At 32.8% G+C, this 6210-nt stretch overlaps 1 protein-coding gene across 1 annotated transcript in view; it reads right to left on the bottom strand.

Annotated features, from left to right (window-relative positions):
- LOC111087169 (protein MMS22-like) overlaps positions 1–6210 on the bottom strand; it is a gene marked incomplete at its 3' end in the record, with an annotated part of 89819 nt that overhangs the window by 59492 nt on the left and 24117 nt on the right. The window lies entirely within an intron of this gene.

Here is a 6210-nt window from a genome sequence, read left to right as displayed (position 1 = left end):
TATATATATATATATATATACACACACACACACACACACTATCCTACCAACAGTCATGGGACACATCTCTGATTACAGGAAAATGGGTGTGATGACGAAACCTGCAAACAGTTTGGCCTAAAAAGGTGATTGGCAATTCCCTCAGAAGTCATTTCACTCTTGTATGCTGAATGATGTGTGCAGGGAAAGAGCTAACAGAGTTTCAAAAGGGAAGGATAGTTGGATGACATTTGATGAAAATGTCTGTACATGCTATTGCTCAACAATTAAACATTCCCAGGTCGATAGTTGACAATGTGCTGAACACACTAATTCAACACAATAATTCTTTACTACATAAAGATCATCATTTAGTCATATGCAAGTTACTTCATCCAACTCTCATACAAAATGCTCCATGTGTTGAATATATGCTCTGAAAATTCATATACAGAATATATATGCTTATTTCATAGTGTCAATAGTATTCTGTTTCTTCTAGTTATCATCAACATCTTGGAAATCATTGCCTTTAAAGGTTCAGTAACTATCACTATTCACTATCTTGATAAATCAATATTGAGTGAATTATACCAAATATCTTGAAGATACTCCCTAGTCTACAAATTCAACTGGTATCTCAAAAAGAATGGGTTGCAAATCCCTTTCATCTTATAGATTTTTTAAAAAATCCCTAATGAGCATCCCAGTAATACAGGCTGTTGACATTCTAAGCAGAGCTGGGCAATTTTGGGGTATTTGCTAACTGATTAATCCATAGACTCATTAATTGATTATCTTCAGTTAATTAATTAGTGCACATTCCCTACAAATGTATCACCACTACCTAACAAGCAAAAATGTTTTTAACACTGCATTATTCTATTTATTCATAAAAAGTTATGATCGTACAAAAAGTGTTAAATATTTTATTAAAATTTAAAATCATGACTTTTTCATGGAGCACCTATCAATCTCAGACAGAACACCAGTGTTCTGTGGAGAATAGTTTGGGAAATGCTGATATATAGCAATATTTGGGTTGTCCTGGCAAAAACACAGAGGTTGAGTAAATTCAGGAGTCATAACTTAATGAATCAATATGCATATTCTCAGTACATAAGAAGAGATAGTACTGAAATATGTCTTACAAAGAGCAACAACTTCTCATGCAGCTTCAGCTGAGAGGGTGTCTAGGTATATGTGACTTGATAGCATCCCAATTTTCTGGTTTTCTTAATAAAAAGATACTTACAAACACACACACACACACACACATATATATATGAAACATGTTTAGTGTTAGTCAAAAACAAACCATTACTCATAGCAAATTTCAAATTAATAAATTTAATAAATGACAATTTTAATAAAGCTGTCCCTCAATGGTAAATAAGGCAGGTTTACTTTGTTTATTTTGAAATATACTTTTACCTATATATATATATTTAATTTGTGTGTGTGTGTGTGTGTGTGTTGCCATATGGTAATAGAAACAATAGCAGTGAAACCTGTAAGTGATAAGATGTCAAAGCAAATATTGTTACTATGAGTAAAATAATATCTCAAAAAAAGAAAAATCTTAGGTGCAGAGCAGAAATTGATGAGGTCTCAGTAATATGAGAAAAGAAACTTGAAGTGCATAAATACAGAGCTAGTTTCAGAACCCCTACCCCAAAATCATGAGAAATTGAAGAAATAGAAAGTCAATAAAATGTCATAGAAATCAACTTGCATGACACAAGAACCCTCAGGAATACCTAACATAGGTTCAATACTGAAAATTGAGCATATCTAAGAGAAAAAGAAATGAGACCAAAGGTGTCATCACTGTAGCAAGCAAATCCAGCTCTTCAGAAATGGAAAGTGATGAGTCCTTAGCACAAGCAACCTTCACCAAACAAAGAAACATTGAGTAATATACAAATTAAGCACCCATACAACTGTCAAACCCATTAGCAATATCAGTATACAATAGCAGGAAAACTTGGTATTATTAATGCTTAAGATACATAGATGATTTAAACCTTCACACTATAGACAAATTGCATAAGTAAAGCCTCCAGTGAAATCACAAAAAGTTGTGGCAAAGTGAACAACAAAAAAATCTAACTGAAGCCAGGAACGATACACTGATACATGCACAATCAATTATGTGGAAAGTGGGAGAGTGGAGTTTTATGGGTAAGTGACATATATATATGATAAGCAAATACACAAATGGCATTAAGAGCTTTTAAGTCACTTGTTTTGTTGACAGAACGAGTTCAAACTCAACAAGGAGAGGCTTTCTGTATTTCAGAGGTAAGTCTGTCCGATTTGAAATTAATTTCAATAACAATACAACTTTCACATGCATCAAGGTTCACAGATTTTAGCCAATTATTTAAATATTCATGTATTTGGAGGTTATTATTTGTGTACAACTAGCAACATTTAAAGATATATATATTACATTTTTAATAAGTTTTAAAATCACAATTTGTGATAAAACTCTGTATTAAAAATAATTAAAAATCCATTCAAAACCACACTGATTATACAAATGAATGCCTAAAATGTGCAATTAAAATTTCAATATTAACTATATATAACTAAAATTCCAATTTTTAGTCTAAAGATGATTCTACCATAGTTTTTTATATATTCTCTTGGTTATCTTCCAAGATGTAAATCTATTTTGTTTTTGGCAGGCTTTCTACTTTACCCAAGATATGTTATTCTGCAGGAAAAATGAAGCCAAAGAGTTGTGACACATACCATGAAAATAAATCAGAATAATATAATAGTTCCCACAGTACCATATAGCTAGGAACATAGTTCTATGATGTTCACCTAAAAAGAATAGGTTAAACATTGGAAGTAGGGTGAATCTCTATGAAATCGTTTAAGTACCACTAACACCACAATCAAGGGATTTAAGACCTCATATGAATGGATACCTCCAAGCACTCACCAGGAATCACATTCTTCCTGAAGTAACTAAGTATTCAAGGACCATCATCTCATAACATCAAGTACCAAGAGGTTAAAAACTTCCAATATGGAGAGAAGTGTGCAGAACTTGTAAACTGAAGGTTCAGACAGAGTAACCAACTTCAATATACATGGAATAGCAATGCAACATCTCAGTAAACATGGACCATCTTTCAGGGGGTTATACTTAATTAAAAAGTTCATCCTTACCACACTTGATGGAAAAAATGTAGTACCAGGTGTATACTTTCCTAGAAGGATAATGCTGCCATGGCCCAAAGGTATAGATCTACTGAATATGAAAACAAAATCCAATGTTCAGTTCTCACATGAAATGAATGGGTTTCACAAGTGATAACAAAAAACACTCTCCAGAAACTTGTATGTTGGATGTTGTTTACTAGGGGCGGCTTGAAAACATACCTACATGAGTGGAGTCAAAGGTTCCAGTGCTAGAAATAACTACTGAAGTGATTAATAAAACACACACACAGCATGAACCAGCTAAACTAAGGTGCAAAATACTATTGAAAATATTATGAAAATCAAATATATTTACATTAGAAAGTTGAAAAAAAGTGTTGTGAAACTAGAGAGTTTGTGAGCTTCCACAAGCATTGTTCAAAATTCAAATCAGGAAAATTTAAAAAAGTTGCTAAATAAAAAAAACAAAAAACAGCTGAAGTAATTGTTAACAAAAAACATGGGAGGACTGGTGTAAACCATTTTCCAAAAGGTTAATACATAAAAATTAGAAGACATTGCTTAGTTAGGGATCAAAATGTTTGGCATTGGAAATGTTAAGCAATGTAAAAATATAATTCATAGAACAAGAAAATAGGCAGTCAGAAAGTAAATTCCAATTAAGCTACTGAGGCAGTAAAGAAAAATAGTCATACAGAGTGTTAGCAGAATAAGATATGGCAGAAAATAGTGTGAATACCCAGGCAAAGTTGAGGTAGGAGCCAATCTGGACTACCAGATGTACAAAATATAAGCATGAACAGACTAACTGTTCATCAATGGCAATGTTCAAGCAAATAAGACTATACTGGAAATACAAGCTTCAAGAAAACAATAAAAAAGTGATAGATTATTTGGTAAGTTGGACGAATAACTGGAAGAGGATTTTTTAATTATAATAAATTCAAGGTTGTGCTTATTGATTATCAAAATTAATGTCTAAATATAAATTTGATGGAATAACCTTAATAGTGTTATGGAAGAAAAGAATCTTGGTCTTATGTTTAATCAGTCTCTTAAGGAATCCAAGTAATGTACTGTTGCAGTCCATTGGACAAATAGGAATTTGGGTTGTATTTACAGAAATGTTAAATATCAGCTTAAAAGAGACTATCATTTTGTTGCACAGGTCACTCATTAAGCCTCATTTGGAGGATGTTCTTTAGTCTTGGGCACCTTACCTCAGGACGAAAAAGGTTCTAAGAAGGGATAATAAGATGATACCTGAGATGACAGGTTGTCATACGAGGACAGGTTAAGATCCCTGAAATTGTCTTTCCTTGCAAAAATAAGAGCTAAAAGGGCATCTGATTAAGGGAACTGATAGCACTGATGCATCATCATTTGTATTTAATAAGAGCTGTACAATTTATTCATTACCTATAAGCAGCAATTACACTGATTAGCATCAAATAAACTTACTAATTAATCGACATTATGATTAAATTGAATAATTAAAATTAGTGTTTCTAACTATTACTGTTTTTGATTATTTTAAAAATCAACTAATCAAGATTACGATTAATTCAATTGTCATGAAAATATTTCACTAATCAAAATTAGTGTTTCAGATTATTACTGTTTTTGATTATTCCAAAAATTGATCAATTGAAATTACGATTAAATCGATTCTCCCAAAATAATCAAATAATTTAAATTAAGGTTACCAATTATTCCAACTGAAATATTGCCATTATGTGTGTTGTTAAACACAAAGCTACATGATAAGCTATCTGTGCTCTGTTCAATTTTAGAGTTATAAGTTGTTGTTTTTCACATCAAGTTTCTTCAGCTTTGGTGAGTTGGTGTTATGGAAAAGCTACTAACACTCTTCCACTGTCATCAGTTTTGAACTGTTGATTAAGAGGGAAGACAACTGTATGATAGCAACCATCACCAATTATTTTTTCTTGAACTGATGAGTAGGAGAAAGACAACTGGCTGGCAGTACATGCTGCCAACTCTTTTTTTTAACTGCAGGCTAAAGGGAAGGCAAGTGGCTGGCAGCACCTGCCACCAACTTTAGTTTCTTTTCTTTTTGAACTGCTGACTAGAAGGAAGTCAACTGGCTAGGAGCACTTGCCACCAAAATTGTAAATGGATGGAACAGCAGTAATGGATGAATAGGCCCTGTTATCTTTACATGTTATGTTATAAGGCAGTGGGCAAGTAAGAGATCCAAAAGTTGATGGTCAAGATTAAAAAAAATAATAATAATAAAGATGACTCCATGCTGAGTCTTGATCTCACATAAAATCACTGATGTAGAGAGAAACTACAACAAGTGCAAGAGTGTCCTTGAGTACATAAATCAATCAGAAGACAAAAAGAAGAAAGGATTATTAGGTATTCACTAACCATAGATCAAACACCTTCCACGTGAGTGTAGACAGGCCAAATTTCGTTGAGAAAAACTTTTAAAATTCAGACCAGAAGAGAATTCAAAAGCATAAAACAAGAGTGAAAAACTATAATCATCAATATACATTTAATCACATGTAAGAAAAAAATATTGCTTGACACCCCAACCTTTGTAATATAAAGATAGGTCCAATAGAAAATGTGTCACTAGATCAAGAATGCTTGTTTTGAGCAAAAAGCTACACTGGGTTATCTGTGCTCTGTCCATCATGGAAAGCTGAGCCCCAGATTTTAGCAGTGTAGTTCTGTAAACTTTGTGCTCACCCACCAGGAGACATAAACCACGATAAAATTGCCTTGATCAGAAATAAACCCAAATGAGAAGAAAATAACAGGTTCAAACCATGGAAAATGGTCTACCCACAACTGGAAATGAAGAATAGTTTTACCAATAAGAGTCTAAAGTCATATGACAAAGTTAAGATAAGAAAATTTATGAAAGTCTGACATTACATAAAACATAAGAGCAAGACTAACATAAAATTAAAAGGACTTATTAGAAAGTTTGAACAGTTACACTGTATTCAAATTCGATGACGAGGAACCCACTTTGAGACTAATAATGGCTGGAGACGGCTTAAATGGGTAATG

The sequence above is a fragment of the Limulus polyphemus genome, unplaced genomic scaffold (genome assembly GCF_000517525.1).
Source record: "Limulus polyphemus unplaced genomic scaffold, Limulus_polyphemus-2.1.2 Scaffold1820, whole genome shotgun sequence".
Classification (NCBI taxonomy): Eukaryota; Metazoa; Arthropoda; class Merostomata; order Xiphosura; family Limulidae; genus Limulus; species Limulus polyphemus.
The sequence above is the reverse complement of the archived record's forward strand: the minus strand, read 5'-3'. Positions and strand labels throughout refer to the sequence as shown.